This window comes from Bidens hawaiensis, unplaced genomic scaffold (genome assembly GCF_021521415.1).
Source record: "Bidens hawaiensis isolate Kalapana, Puna unplaced genomic scaffold, B.hawaiensis_p1.1 tig00057706_1, whole genome shotgun sequence".
Taxonomy (NCBI): Eukaryota; Viridiplantae; Streptophyta; class Magnoliopsida; order Asterales; family Asteraceae; genus Bidens; species Bidens hawaiensis.
The window spans coordinates 10,870-28,254 of NW_027500395.1; the positions used below are offsets into that span (position 1 = coordinate 10,870).

General features: G+C 34.7%; 1 pseudogene; it reads right to left on the reverse strand.

Moving 5' to 3' along the window:
- Positions 1-251: 251 nt before the first annotated feature.
- LOC143601972 (protein NRT1/ PTR FAMILY 5.1-like) lies at positions 252-5,944 on the reverse strand (annotated as a pseudogene).
- Between the last annotated feature and the right edge of the window lie 11,441 nt (positions 5,945-17,385).

Here is a 17,385-nt window from a genome sequence, read left to right on the forward strand (position 1 = left end):
ACTCATCTTTATCGTGCATAAATATATTTACTTGTACTTTAGTGCCTAATATAAGTATTCCGGGTCTGTGAAGCATTCACGATATAAAACCGTGCTATCATTTTATGACAACGTAAATAGTTGAAGACTAGTGTAGTAATAAGTAAAGAAAAGGCTTTTATTTAAATGGTACACTAAGCCATAAAAGGTATTTTCTTGGATACTAATGTTTTTATACAAATTGAGTAACAATAAAAGTTGTTCCAAACCCTTTAAACTTGCAACCCTAATGGAACCGCCTCCAAGGGTTTGCATTCCATCTCTTGATTCTTATCGTTTGCTTCTACATGTGACTCCCTTTTATAAATATATTTGTTCGATGCCCACAAGAAAGCTCCAAAATTTAATGCTGAAATTAACAAAAGAAACTCGTAATAGTAATCCAAATGTGACTCGTTTAAGTTTTTACCAATCCAACTCTTCTTTTCATCTCTACTTGTTACTTTGTCAATCATCGTCACCAAGAAACTATTCAAGAAGTTACCAACACCAATTCCACTTGTAAAAAATGTTGTTCCAAGGCATTGCATATCTTATGGGGATTGATCATAGAAAAATTCAAGCAATCCAATCGCATTAAACACGTCAGCTACCCCGAGTAGGATGTATTGGGGCAATAACCAGAAAATGGTCATTGGGATAACATCTTTAGGGTTTAAGACATGGTGAGATTTGATAGATTTCATTCTTCTTACTTCAACTAGACAAGCAATGGCTATGGCTAGAATTTGAATTGCAAATCCGATCCCGAGCCTTTGGAGCAAGGTGATTCCCCTAGGGTTCTTGGTTCTTTTGCGCATTAGAGGCACAAAGTATCTATCATACATTGGTACCGAGATTAACATAGAAAGTGTAACAAAGCTTCCTAATGATGCTACCGGTAATTGGAAGCTTGACCCTATACGCGGGTCCAATGTGGTGCCTTGTTTTACAAACAAAGTGTTAATTTGTGCCCAAATGGTGCTAGGAATCAAGGTCACAACCCAAATCATGCCCATACCCAAAACAAGCTTCACTCCTTCCACTTGGGTTATTGTGCAAGGTGGCCTCTTTGAGTTAGAGATGTTCAAAACGGTTTGGGACTAGGAACCGGAACCGGTTCCTAACCGGTTCCTATATTCAAAACCCCATTATAAACCGGTTCCAGGCTCGAACCGGTTAGGGAACCGAACCGGTTCTCCCACCCTCGGACCCTTAACCTATCTAACCGGTTCTTACCGGTTCCTAAACCGGTTCCTGTACTGTAACCGGTTCCAACCGGTTACAGTGTAAAATTTTTTTATTTTTTTTTTCGTTTTTCGTTTGCGATTTGGATTCTAAACTACGATTCGTATTTGTATAACATGAAAAATAAAAAAAACAATTAACATAAAATTCATTTTATTTACTTTAAGAAGTTCAAAAAAAAAGGTTACATGTTTTAAAATCTTCAAAAACAAACTAACAAAACATTAAACTTATAAATATAAAGTTGTGACATATTATTTCTAGAAAAGCCTTCTTGTTCGTCGTAATTATTGAGCGGCGACTTCTTCCTCGGAATTACTTGTAGAAATGCCTTCTTGTTCGTCGTGCACTCGAACATCAAGTGGTGTTTCATCTTCGAGAGTGGTTACGTGTTGAATACGATCGATTGAGTCCAAGTGATCATTTAAGCAAATGCACATCTCCACCGACTCCGAATTTAGTCTTGTTCTTCTCACCGATATTACCCTGCCACTAAGAGAAAAAGCGGATTCCGAAGCTACCGTAGAAGCTTGGACGGTTAGTAAATCACGGGCCATGGTGGCAAGAATCGGAAACTCTGTTTCCTTTACCTTCCACCAAGCCAAAACATTAAAAGTGCCATATTCCTCTTCGGATAAACCGGTAGAGTAATCATTTGCACTATACCTTCCTAGTTCGCTTGAAGGGGTGTTACCCATTTGTTTTTTAGCCGTTACGTTGCGAACGGTGTTCATAAGGCTAATCATGGGATCTCGTACTCTAGTAGCACTTGAACTTGATGAAGACCCCCCCGGCATAGGCATGTGTATGTTTGACCCATATTTATTTAAATAAAAGTCATGCATAAATTTAAAATTCAAGTTAAAATAATTTTTTGCCTCTGTTGAAAAGTTTGGGTCAACTTCATGCATATCTAAGGCTGAAAAAATTTTGTCTATCACACATTCAACCCCCGTAACATTTAATATTGGGTTTAAAGCGGCGGCGCAAGTAAAAACCGGTGGCAATTCAAGAAAGTATTTTTTTAATTTAAACTTTATTGGTAATATGATGTTTGAAAACATTGGACTTTTATATTCAAATTCTTTAAGATTGTTAACCATTAAAAATAACTCCGAAAGAACCAAGGGACTTGTCGGATAATACGTTCCCGATAGTTTCGTAGTTGATGTTTTAAAAACTTCAAGAAAAGTCGATAAGTCATTGATAATTTCCCATTTCTCATTTGAAAAGGGGATTGCCAAATCATTCTCGGCAAGACTAGAATGAAACATTTGTAAAGTTTCTCTTTGTTCCAAAGCACTTTGAAACATTATGCAAGTGGAATTCCATCGATGAGGTACATCCCAATTAGCTCCCAAAGCTTTTCTTCCCGTATCTTTACAAAATTTTCTATAATCCATTTGTCTTTTTTTACTTTTCTTAAAAACTTCATGTATCATTAGTCTAAAATCGTTTATAACCGATGTAACCTCATCCGAAGCAAGTCCGTCTTGCACGATTAAATTAATGATATGTGCAACACACCTTGAGTGAAAAAATACACCATTGCAAATCGGCGTATATTTTAATTTTAATTTATCAACCGCCGATGTATTATTCGACGCGTTATCAAATGTCATTGAAAATATTTTATTTTCTAGTTTATAAGTTTTTATAACATAATCTAAAATTTCAAACAAATTATCTCCCGTATGTGGATACTCAAAGAGTTCGAAAGCAATGGTGCGTTTCATCATTTCCCACGATGACGGGTCTACCCAATGAGCGGTGACACAAAGATAAGATTCGGGTAGACCATGTGGAGCCGACCAAACATCACTAGTTAAGTTTATTCCCGTATTTATATTTTCAAAATATGCAATTAGTACCTCTTTGGCCTTCTTCCACAATTTTAAACAATAACGTTTAAGAGTATGACGACTTACGTGAGTGTATTGTGGTTGAAGCGTATCTCGAATCATGGCGGTTAAGCGAGGGTTGTCGAAGTGGCTAAACGGCAAAGCTTCTTGAATCACAAACTTCGCCATACGATCTTGAACTCGATCAATTTGGTATGTAAATATTCCGCCTTCACTATCCATTTGCGTTTGTTGCGAATCGACGTTCTTTTTCAACGCCTTGCAATACGGTTTTTCGATGTGTTTCTTCAAATTTGAATTCGAAAGTGGGTTTAAATAAACCCCACAAAACTTGCACCGAGCCTTCAATGAATGGTCACTCAATTCAACCAAATCCCAATTGCACCAAATCTCTTGATTACGATTATGAGGTACAATACGAACGAAACTTGGTTCGGCGTTGGAACCTTGACCAACCGATGATTGTGAGGCAGCCATAACAACAAATATGAATATAGAAGAAGAGAAAACAAGAGATTAGAGAACTCAAAACGTTGTAATAGCGTTTTTTTGTATTTTTTTGCGTTCGGGTTTGCGTTTTGAGTGTTGTGATGAACCCATGACACCAAATACCTATTTATACTAGTAGTGGTGTGCTTGGGGGAGCAAAAAAAACGGCTATTTTTGACCCCAACGGTCAAAAATCGGCCAAAAAAAACGATTTCCAACGGCTATACTCGATCCAACGGCTAGAACCGGTTCGGTTCCGGTTCCTACCCGCCCCCACTCAGAAACGCAAGAACCGGTCACGGATCATCGGGTTGAATCAGATAGGGTCCGGTTCCTACAAAAAACGGGTAGGAACCGGTTCGGTTCCGGTTCGGGTCTACCGGTTCGGTTCCAGGAACCGGTTTGAATGATCATCTCTACTTTGAGTTACCAACCTTATCTTCTTTAAGTGCCCCTTTATCCAAGAACCTAAGGTCAAATTTTGATATCAAAGTTCAATGTAAAAGATCCAGCCCGATTGATCCGACCCGACCCAGTATCGTTTTAATTTTTTAAACTTAAACAAAGAAATCAATATTTATAGAATAATTAATAAACAAATGTCATTGTATCATGTAATCATGATATGAATCTCCCATCTCCCTAGGATTTTAAATCTTTATTATGCTCCATTGGCCCAACTAAACATAAAATTTAATATTTGGGCCCATTTGACAATCACATTTTATGGACCATTTGAATATTTGATGAATCTTGAACTAAATTCTGTACCAGTTGTAACAAATTGGATATGTCATGCCCAACCTAAAATGGTCTTTAATGTATAAGGGACCAACAAGGGAAATAATGAAGAAAATGACTTAAATCCATACCCATATAATTATATAAATAAAAGAACAAAAAGAAAGTGTACCTAAAAATTGGAGTGTGGGAGACTTGACTTTTCCCGTTATCGACATAATGTTGCAAATCGAACTCATGAAGCTCAGACGGGTCACGTGGCAGTTCATGGTGACGGTTTGCAATTGCCGCCCTCACAACATGAAAGAAATCTTTAGCGGGACTAATATCGGTCTTTGGCATTTTATACCGATACATAGGGTACCAATGTAGAAAATAATAAGTGACAAAATGAGACCAACAGTTGGGATGCTATAGCCTAGGCCCCAACCCAAGTTTTCTTGAATATACAAAAGGCAAAGTGTAGCAACAAGTGCCCCCAAGAAGCTACTAAACATCCACCAATTGAAAAATGAGACTTTTGAGTTTCTTTTCATTAGGATCAAAATCATCAAATTGGTCAGCACCAAATGTTGAAATATTGGGTTTGGTCCCACCTGCTCCTATGGCTATGATGTATAGAGATGTGTAGAAAAATGTAATTTGAGAAGTGGTGGCTTTGTTGCACATTCCATTAGTGCATGTTGGCTTTAAGAATTTGATGGAAACTGCCAATGTCAATAGCACCATCCCTATAAATATTTAAATAAGTAATTGTTACTAAATTTGATTAGAAATAGAAACAATTATCTCATGGGATATGAGTGATTGTCTATATTTGGTACATTACTTATAAATACCTAATTAAACAATATTGAATGTGAAAAATGATATCAAAAGTTCTAAACCACCATTGAAGTTGACAAATCATGTGAATTATATATTGAGCACTTACTTATGGTTGGTCAAAAGAAATAGAATCCACAAGTTCTTTTTCTTAAATATTTTTTTTTAAAATGTTCAAATAATAAGGCAAATCACAAACAAAGAAGCTTCAACTTTTGATCAAAATAAAAACTTATGGTTATAGGTATAAGAAATTAAGATTTGTATATTGTTTTGCTTTTGACATGAATATATATTGTGCATATGAACATAAACACATACATACCAAGACATATATGACAGAAGACACGGTGAAAGTCCAGAACCGACCCAAATAAGAATCAGCAATGTAAGCACCAAGGATTGGACTCATCCACATGGCACCCCCTCAATTATTCACATTTCTGACTGACGTAACATTGTCTTCGTGCAACCGTATCGTCAAATACACCACAAGATTCGACGCCACCCATAAAACGCCATCCGCTCAAATGCTTCATACCCTTTTCAATCCCATCAAAATAAAACCAAAAATGAGTATAAAATCTTGTTTAAGTTATATTATTTTTGTAAACTTGGAGAATCTTGAAATATAGACATGAAATCAAGAATAAGGTACCAACTAAAAAAGCACAAGCTTTCCATTTGCCTGTTTTGGAAGAGAGCACAGGTTGCCTGTGAAGATTGACTGTGCCATCTTGTGTGTATTTCTTTTGGTCCATTGTTGAGCAGTTTATAAATGAAAAAAATAAGGAGGCAAGTAATGGTATAAATAGACATTTGTGTTTACTTGTGATTTTACCAATATAGCCTTTTGTTTAGTTGACTTTTGAGGGGGTGTTTGGGTTCAAGCCTTCAAGGATAAGTTTATAGACAAACAGGCACCATTCCTTTGCATGTGTAGAGTTTATGGTGAGCATAGTTCGGTATAGGGTTGTTCACGAATCGAACTAAGCCCTACTAAGCTACTAAGCAAAGGGACTAAAGTTGAAACGAGTTTCCTGTTAATCACCATGGTTATCATTTGTTTATTACATTAATCGTTTTAGTTAGTGTGATCATGTGTCATGATGACGAGTATTAGATTTTTAACACACAAAAAAAATATAATAATAGATTGGTTAAGAAACTAAAGAAAATAATGAAGAAAGTTATAAGTGAGATTTTATTATTGGAATATAGTATCTAGAGTTTTAGTATAGATTTATCTCTATATACTAAAACCCTAAATACTATATTCCAATGTGGCTTCGATATTAAAACCCTAAATACTATATTTGAATATTTATAGGACGTGGTTTTTGGGATGAAGAAAATAAATGCCATATCGGTATGTAAAATATAATGGTACTTTTGGAAAAATGTTTTCGTTTTTCATAAAAGTATTAGAAAAGGTTTTATATGCTCTTTGCACCTCGTTTTGACTATTCTTGTTTTGAATAAATATTATAATGATTTTTTACTTTTACCGCTAATACTTATGATAGTGCTATCGCTACTACTGCTGCGGTTATCACTGCCACCACCACTATTATTCTTAGGCAAATTGGAAATTCCATCTTTTATATATTGACCGATTATAAATACTTATTATCAAGCTTGAAAAATGTGTATATTGCGGTATGTAATATTAAAACATTAAAGAAACAAAGTTTATAATCCAAATACAAAAGACCTAAAATAATTAAGAATAGGCAGATAAGATAAAAGTGGGAGACTAGAGAAAGGTGTCACCCTCAAATTTAAGGTCCAACAATGACCAAACACCAAACCTCTATTTTTATGTGACTAGATAATAATAATAATAATAATAATAATATCATTGGTATAAAATAAACGAATGGTTTGAAGGAACTCTGCACAGTCCAACTTACGATCTATTTTTAAAATTTTGGTACAATTGTACTTATTACACTTCAAGTTGTACCTGTCCCAAAATATTGGAGCAAACTATTGATCTTTAATAATTCCTCACTTAATCAACTTATATTTGCACACCATCGGTTTAATTTTATGCAAATATATATATAACTTTGGTTTATCAACTTTTTAACTCCCTCTTTAACAGTTTAAGTTTCGCCATTGCACAAATCACCTAATATCTGCTTATAAGATAACACCAAAGCTACAGACACTCGAAAGCGTCTCTCGGTTTTACATGTTTGATTATATCCGTAGATGGAGCATATAATTTCATTCTAAATCAGACTCATTTAGAATAATCATAGTCAGTTTGTGTGTAACAAGAAAATTTAACATGCATAATTATAAGAGTACAATTGTCACACCTCGGCTCAGGGCCTGGGCGTGTGATTTGTAAGTTGATACCTGTTTTGTAAATACATCAAAGTTAAAGGTTGTAAAGCGAAAGACTTTTATTATATTCAAATAACGGGGTTTGAAACACCCATTAAGTTATACAAAAGTGTTTTGATATTAAAACCATGATTTACATTATTTTAATATTAAAACATCCTTTGAGCCATCAGATCGTCTAACGGCTATCCTCTGTCCCTAAACACCTATTCTCCATTACCTGTAAAACAATTATAAAAAAAAATACGTCAGCAACACATGCTGGTGAACACGCTGACACAAAACATTTAAGTTACTTAGTTATCCCCTCGGGTATCTTGTGACTCGGCCCATCGTGGCTTAGGAAACAACCAAGTTAAATATACTATTATAAACCTCCAGTTATACTTGAAACCTCTCAGCGATACCGCAACATCGAGGTCTTGGCAACTATTCAATATACACGAGATAATCCCCTCTCGGACATTACTTGGGTCCGGCCCAACGTGGCGGAGGCATTAGCAAGTGTGGTGCGGTGTGCCCACCGTCTGCCCACATATGTAAGGATCCAGACAAACGTATACAATAGCCTGAGGGCCAGTATTACTTTTGTTTATAAAGTTTTAGGGATATAATCCCATGCAAACATTCAAGACTTTGTTTTATAAAAAGTTGGACGTATTCACCTTTCTTCTTGGTTGGTGTTTCTCACCAATTTGTCTCGTTACCTCGGACCTATAGTACGAGAATAACATTTTATAAGTACTAGATCAACGATCTAGCTTCAGACCTTTAGTTCGATTGCATAACCTTTACCTTGACATTTTATTTCTTTATAAATATAAGGACCTCTACTCCTTTCTTTTTAATCATTTATAAACCTTTGTTTCTTTTTCGTGAAGAAAACATATATTTCAAATTCTTATTATAAGAAATATAAAATCTTTATATAAAATAAAGAAATATTATTTTATCTATTATCTCGACTTTATAAATTCTTATTTCCACTTTATAAAATCAAGGTACGGGCTATATCCCTGACTAGGGTCTAAGCCATTTATATTATAATAATCGGGCAGAACCCCTACCTTGAATGACTTATTTATAGAAATGCTTGTGCTTTACTTGAACAACACTTCTACTTGAAGGTAAGTCGAGAGGGTATTTAAGTAGGGTTATGGCACGCATTTCGAGGTAAGGCTTGTCGGGATATCGCCATCTTGGGTCGTGGCATGTAAATCGAGACAACGTGTAATTGGAAGTGTGAGTTGGATGGTGATGACCACCCCCCATGGCTGGCCTATTTATAGAAATTTTTGTGCAACTTCGCGTATCGCGAAGCTGCTTCGCTGAGTCGCCGCGTAGGCTTGCCATGTGTCGCCATGTGTCATTCTTGTCTCTCCACGTGTACTGCATCTTCACGTATCGCGAAGATGCACAACTTGGATTCTTCGCGTATCGCGAAGATGCAAAATTTTGAATCTGTTCATTTTTAGTCCCTGGTCTTTTGGTAACTTGCCATATCTTGATCTTATCATCATCCAAAAATACAAAGACGACTCTTAAACGGCTCACGGCGATGCGAGTGTGCGCCATCATAGCGCCCATCACCCGTGCCTGTACGCAATGGTTGGCCACTTAAGAACATTTCCATGGAATGTTCTCTCCTTATAAAGTGCTTTATTTTTCTTTTTTTTTTCCGATGTGGGATGGAGTCTCCTTACTCCATTCCTTAACATAAGTTACTTCTATTCTTTGTCTTATTTTTCTCTTTACATTTGCCATAAATATTTTTAGTCCTTAAGTTTTATTAATTTGTCAAATTTGGACCAAAATTTTTGTGATGTTACAACAATCCCTATTTGTATTAATTTAATTATATAAAGTAAAAATTTTAGAAGAGTAACACACTCTAAACCTACTATTAAATCTACATCGATGTGCACCATAGAACTTGGATCCACAAATTTTTTAAAATGGATATCATGATACAAAGATTTTAGCCCTAGCTACCTAGCAATTAGTCGCCTCCTGTTATCAAGTGCTTTTGATTTTAAAAATAATTTAATACTGATTTAAAAATTAATTTAATACAAGTAATATGACCATAATATTAGCCTTTAATATGTACATATTATAAATAACTTTATTTTATCTATGTCACTATAAAAATATAAAATAAAATTAGATAAGAGCTCCAAGTATTTTTATTTGTGGCCTAGTGATAGGAGGTTCTTTAATAGAGACCCAAGTTCGATCCTTACTAATGTCACTTTTGATGGATTATGGTAATAAGAATTTGAGCTAGAGTTTGCGAGGTTGCTAGTTCAAATCCTGAGCCATCTTGGTTTCGTCCCATCATATGTCACGCTAGAGAGTTCTGTTCTTGTAGCGGCACAACGACTGTTAAGTGGCAGTTGGCGGTATGGTTTTCCAGGGGAACGTCTAAGCCAAACTTTGAAGCCAGCGTGTGCCCGATTAAGACAACATAGTCTGACTAGAGTGAGATAACGGGACTTTCAGTATCCTAAATTCAAGTACAAATATAGTATATGATTATATATTTTTTGTTTTGGAGTGTGGATGGGACAATTGGACTTCACATGTGAAAGGGAAAGAAAATGTTTATTTGCTCACAACAAGGTAATAAATAGTTAATGAGAGAATCACTTATCTTGGTTCAACTTCACTTGACCATATAATATAAAAGTTAAAAGAAGACTACATTATTGAGGATATTGAGATTTCCTTAGTTTTAGGGCAATAGTTAGCATCAATTAGTATGAAAACAAAACCAAGGCAAGCTCCAAACCAAGTCCATAAATTAAGCATCTTGTGTCATTTCAACTTGTCCTTGCTTATAACAACCAAAAGTCCAAAACTAGTAATACAAGAAAATCATATTTCTAAAATAAAGGCGTGTACAAAAAACTACATGCTATCGGTCCTACTATATCACGTCCTATCTTTGTTGCATAGTCGCGTCATGTACAAATAAAGATTACATCGCTCTCTACGTGTGGAGACAAAGTACTTATTCATGAGCTTTGCTCATTAGTGCAACAAATAACACCATGAATTTTATTTGTGAACTAACCACAAATGCAAAGTGCCAAAGCTACCCTACAAAGCATTTTCTTGTTAATCTAGGCAAGTTTTGTGCACTCAACTTGTAACCGCCCAAATAACATGGACAAGTCATGTGTCGATAGTCCTACCATTGCCTCCTATTCGGGGTGAATATTCATATATTTTCGTATGTTTGTCATTTGTAAACATCCCAAGCATCAAAACATCTTGGTTTTTCTTACGCTTCGTTTAAAATTGAATGATCGCAAATTAACAACAAACAAAACCAATACAAAAACCAAAACTAATGGTGCAAATGAGCTAAACTTGGATCGATAAAAAGCTTAAAACGAGTCGAGCTTGAGCCGAGCCCGAGCCTCAAATAAAGTTTGTTTTGTTATAAAGCCCGAGCTCAAGCCTTGTGTATTTAAGTTTTTCCTCTTTTGTAATTCTATGATTTATTTTTAAACTGCACAACCGAGCTGAAGCCAAACTTTGGCTCGTTTAAGGAACTGTACGAGCTTGAGCGAGCTTAGGCTCGTTAAAAGTTTTTGCCAAAAAATATATAAATAATTAAAAACACATAGATTAACAAAGAAATAAAAAAACAAGCCGTGCCCGAGCTTGGAAAAGCAATTCATGAGCCGAGCTCAAAACGAGTTGAACTTGAGCTCTCTCGTAAGTCAAACGAGCCAAGTCGAGCTTGGGCTTGGCTCATTAACACCTCTAACCTAAACAAAAGTTATATTCATTAACAAAACCTACTTTAACATAACAGTGTTGCACATATTGTAGTACTGTAACGTATAGGCGCATAATTTGCGGCTCGTGTAGACATGATTAGTTAGTGATGGATGCATCTGCAGGTGTGACCAAACAAGAATCTAAACAACATGAAGATATGAATATATGATCACTCCACTTCTTCCACTATTAGTTCATACTCATCAATTTCTTTAAAGTAAGCATTTTGTTGCTCAAATAGTCAAATGAATCTTGTGATGGCATTACATACTTTTTGAAGCTTCCTTTTGATGACCATTTTCTTTTCTGCATAATAATAATAATAATAATAATAATAATAATAATAATAATAATAATAATAATAAATGGTATACTGTTATATCACTTAACTTAAAGAACAACATTAAATAAATAAACCTTATTATTTGCAAGATTGGCAACTTCTTTCGCTTTGGGTTTCTTAGAAAGATTAACATGAGTAGAACCCTCGACGACTGCCTTTTCGTTACCCTTAATAGCAGCAGCAGCCTGTGTTTCGCTTCTGGTTTTCATAATTGTTTGTCTTGTAATACATGTCATATGATTCTCATCACCAACCCAGTCACCTATGCAATACAAACAAACAATTTACTTAATATTACAGTAATCCATAGATGAAACAATCAATCAATCATAATTTATTGAGTCACACAAAGGGATGTTAACTGGGTCGTTTTCGTAGGTTAGCACTTAGCGAGTGCAACCTGACATGAACCTGAAAATTTGATGCGAACCAAAACCTGAAAATAGTGTCATACACATGAACCTGAACCTGACACCCATAGGGGTGTATATGAGCCGAGCTCTCGGCTAGGCTCGAGCTCGGCTCATTTGACTTACGAGAGCTCAAGCTCGGCTCGTTTACTATTTATTAATTAATTATATACGTTTTTATATATTTAAGAAAAACCTTGAATGAGCCTAAGCTCGGCTCGTTTACCATTTATTTATTAATTTATATACTTTTTAAATTATTTTTATTATTTGAGAAAAACCTTAAATGAGCCTAAGCTTGGCTCATTTACTGTTTATTAATTAATTTATATACTTTTTAAACTATTTTTATATGTTTGAGAAAAACCTTAAATGAGATTAAGCTCGGCTCATTTACCGTTTATTAATTAATTTATATACTTTTTAAATTATTTTTATATATTTGAGAAAAACTTTAAATGAGCCTGAGCCTAAGCTCGGCTCGTTTACCATTTATTAATTAATTTATATACTTTTTAAATTATTTTTATATATTTGAGAAAAACCTTAAATGAGCCTAAACTCGGCTCGTTTACCATTTATTAATTAATTTATATACTTTTTAAATTATTTTTATATATTTGAGAAAAACCTTAAATGAGCCTAAACTCGGCTTGTTTACCATTTATTAATTAATTTATATACTTTTTAAATTATTTTTATATATTTGAGAAAAACTTTAAATGAGCCTAAGCTCGGCTCGAGTTTGGCTGTGCAGCGTGAAATTAATACATAGAAGTCCAAAAGATGTACAACTTATAAAAGTACACAAGGCTCGTTAAGGCACGACGAGCCTAAACGAGCTTCCTATACAAGACTCAAGCTCGGCCTCGATAACTAAACGAGCTTTATTTGAGGCTTGAGCTTGAAAAAGCTTGCCTCGTATCAAGCTTTATATCAATCCAAACTCAATTAGTTCACTAGCATCTCGGCTCATTTGCACCCCTTGACACGCATATTCACGGGTTAAACCGAACACGACATTTTGATTTAACTTATCACATAAACCACATAAGTTAAACAGGTCAGCCCGTGAACCCGCCGGGTCGACCTGAATCATACCCATTTAGCTAAACGGGTTCGCGTGGTTTGAAACCGACTCCAACCCGTTTATACCGAACCCAAACCCACGAATTGTGAATCATATATAACACAATTGGAAACAAACACAATTAATTGTGCATCAATACCAAACACCCATATGCAAAACCACTTTCAATTGAATCATACGCACGTATTTGTGTGTACCTGGAGTAGCATTCGCCATCGGAGCTCCGGCAGTTGAACCGGAATTGTACGGATCGACGGCAGCTGGGTTTGCTCGGAATTAATGGCGGGAATTGGGTGGAAAACTGAAAACTTATTGTCTTGTTGTCTTAAAGTTTATAGTTTATTATTAGATGACACATAGTGGGCTCGTTTAGGACTCCACAACGAGCAGAACACTGCCCGGCCCCGTGTTTTTTTACTCGTTTTGCCGGTGTTTGTTGTATTTACAAATTACAACGTTTGTTTTGCATGGTGGTGGGGCCAGCTGCTCGTTTTGCAATGTTTCCCTCCCATTGCTACGTGCGGTCCTAGTCTCGTTGTTTTAGGTTGCAAAAGGGGCTTTAAAAGCTCATTTGGCTTGGTTTTAAAGCCTTGCACATCGCTTTGGGGCCCAACATATTTGCTGGCGGTAAAGGAGAAGATTCAACACAATACATAATACATATGGTGGGGCCCAAATGCTAAGGGTAACAGTACTGCAAACTACAACACAGTGTTAAGGGGATGGGGTTTTAAGTAACGTGACGTGATGTTTTAATTTGGGCTTTAACACTCCTGCATAACAACCAGTCTTGTTAAATAGGTGAAAGTGAATAAGGTGTTATTAAACGTTAAAGCTTACACGTGAAACCTGTCAAAACGATGTAGCTTTGATAAAAAAAATAAAACATTAACTAATTTGTTTTTAATAAATCCTAAAATAACAAGAAACATGTGAATGAAGTTGTTGAGGTAAGTGGTGTGACCATAGTACCATAAATATGAATGTTTAGAAGGTGATTTAATTATTGATGTTTACCAACAATATTTATGGCATGATGTTCGGTCAAAGGGGTCTCCCAAAGGCAAGATAATACAATTTAGGCAAGTTTGGTCTATAAATATTAGAATTTATACTCATGTTCCTTACTATTCACTCGCGGGTAATATGGATCGTCCTTGGAGTGGATGAGCATATAATTTTATAGAAAACGAGACATGTGTCATGCACGTGAGAGTATTCAAATCTTTTTACGCCACATTTAATGAATTTTGTGGCATATTTTACTCTGCCTCCCTAGGTGTAAATTGTCAGTTGCACACTTACAGAGGTTTCTCTATTCGACATCATCGTCTTATTTTCATTCACCGAATTTCAACCAAAATCATCAACGCAAACAAAGATTTGAAGCTAACAAGTCTTGTGTGCACGGTTTTGAGTATAACTTTGGTTATGCGGACTTATTTAAAGAGTTTTCCATGTGTGGTAGTGATGATAGTGACTATATGGTTTGTAAGGGTATTGTGTAGGAGGTAGATGTTAACATGTTACATGGAGGATATCAAACTTAGGTTTTGAACCTTTGGGTTTTGAGTCATTTGATAGTTTAATTGGAAACTCATGGAGAAAAAGAACTTAAATCTTATTGGAAAATTTTGGCTTTTTAATGCTCAATTTTTTTGGTATAAAGGAGAGGATTAGGAGGCATGCTACTGAAACAAGAAAGTTTGATAAATGACAAACAAATGGTCATAGCCATTCAGAAAAAAATGTGCCAAAAGTTCAAAACATACTACTAATTTGGAGTAAGGTGATGCTACTGTTGGGCCAAGTGAACAAAATACTGGGCTAAGTGAACAGATTGTTATAACTAGAGGTGTATAAAACCGTTTTTTTTTCATACCGAATCGGTTTCTAAAACGAACCAGTTTGGTCAACGCCTGATCAAAACCGATTTGACCTAAATCGGTTTGTTTTAGAAACCGGTTTAAGAGCATAAGTGCTCGAACTGGTCAGAACCAATTCGGTTCGGTTTAAAACCAATTTATTTCATTTTGGTCCGGTTTAAAACCGCTTTGGTAGTTCCAAAAGGGGAACCACTGCTAGAACTAGCGGTTGTCGGTTTAGGAACCGGTTTGGCTGAAACCTGTTTTTTGGTTAAACCGGTTCGGTTTAGGCTACAGTGAACCGGTCACAAACCAATTTTTTTACAACTCTGGTTATAACTTATAAGTGGAGAAAAAGGAAAGTTGTTTAACCTTAGACAAACTTTTTTTTTTCTTTTTGGTAAAATCCCTAAGGTTCCCAACGATGAAATTACGACAGACAACCGGTGTTTGCCTAACAAAGTTTATGGCATATTGTTCATCAGTCAAATGGACCCCATAAAACACGAGGAAATTACATTAAATCAAGATATCCATTTTACGTTTAAACAAGTGAAATCGGTAATCAAATCCACTACCCAAAACACAATCTATGCTGCTCAAATGTGTGAGTGACTCTTTAATTGTTTGTTAAAAGAAAACAAAAAGAAGAGAGAGACATTAACAATAAACCTAGCAAGCCTTTTATACATGCAACACAAACTTAAGCAACAAGACATCTAGAATTGCTAAACAAATTAAACTTTAGGAACTAAGTTTTACTACCATGCTCGTTTAATAATACATTTGTGTTTTTGCCGTTTAATCTCCATTTTAGATTCAATCCATAGAATTACATCTGGTATAAATATATGAAATGACATGTTATAGAATGGCTTAAAGAAATGCTCATTTATATTGGTTTGCCTCGTGCATATAATATAATTTAAGAAAGTTGGTATATATATATATATATATATATATATAGCACCATGGTCGGTGTTGGTGAAAAAGATAAGTGGGAGACAATTCGTTTCTTCGACCGATAAAGTGGGCCTTCGCCTACTTTTGAGCTCTAAAACCATTGGCTTCTAATTTCCAAATTTGTTTTTAATTAAGTAAAATTTTAACTGTTTAATTATTATCTTATATTTCTCAATAATATATTCCATGTCTTATAGTGTGAAACATAATTCTGAAACTACTTTTGAGAAGCAAAATAAAAACACTACTATTGTCAATCGTATAGGTTGATGAATTAAATTATTCAACCTAAACATGACTAATATATTAAAATATCAGCCATAACCGACGTAGTTTAAATTCATATAACCCGCATACAATCGGTGATTTAAAAGTCGACAATAGACTATAAATAACACGACTAATATATTAAAACATCAGCCATAACCCACTTAGTTTAAATTCATGTAACCTGCATACAATCGATGATTTAAAAGTCGACAATAGTCTATATATAATGAAAACGGCAAATGGGCATTAAGTTGCATCGCTAGCTAATTTAAATCAAATTGACGAAAACCACATTAAACTATAAAAATTCCTTCAATTTGTTTAACTTTGTATAAAATCTTATTTAACGGAACAAAAATATCAGTCTCTTGCATTTTTGTTTTTTCTAAGGTAGCAACGTTATATGTATGTTTCTTTTTTTTTTTTTTTTACCAAATATAGTATAAATGGAATTTAATTAATAGCGTATATAATAATAAACTGGATAAAAACTTTAACTGAATGTCGCATTCATGTATTAATTATCTCATGAAAAAACAGTGACGAATAGTAGTCGAGTATCACCTGGTTATACTTTCTAGGCCGATGATATTGGTTCTGAAGGTTCAGATTCATCGGGATAAAATTTTGTCGTAGGCTTTTAGTTATATATAAGAACAAATATATATATTTCCAGAACTTAAATATTAATTTATGGTTTAATAATACATAACCTTGACCGAAAAAGTTTGACAAAAGTAATCATACTGTTTATTAATAGCTATTATATTATGGCTTATGACTTATTGTGTATGCCATATTATTGAAGCTTTTGGTTGATAATCTATTTTATCTAACATTACCTTGTACCAAATTGTTGGTAAGTTTCATGCCATAAAAACGAGCATTTCTTCTACGAAACTATGATTTATAATAAGAAAAATATTAGGACAGTTTAATAATTACATATATTGCACATAAATTTTTACTATATTGGATTATTGACTTCATTAATTGATAGTTTCTACTTTATTTGTTTATTAGTTAACCTTTGTGTTTTATGAAGTTTAGCACGTGTCAATGAGACATGAATGCATAAAAATAAAATGGTTCGTTAAGTTTGATTGATTTTCAA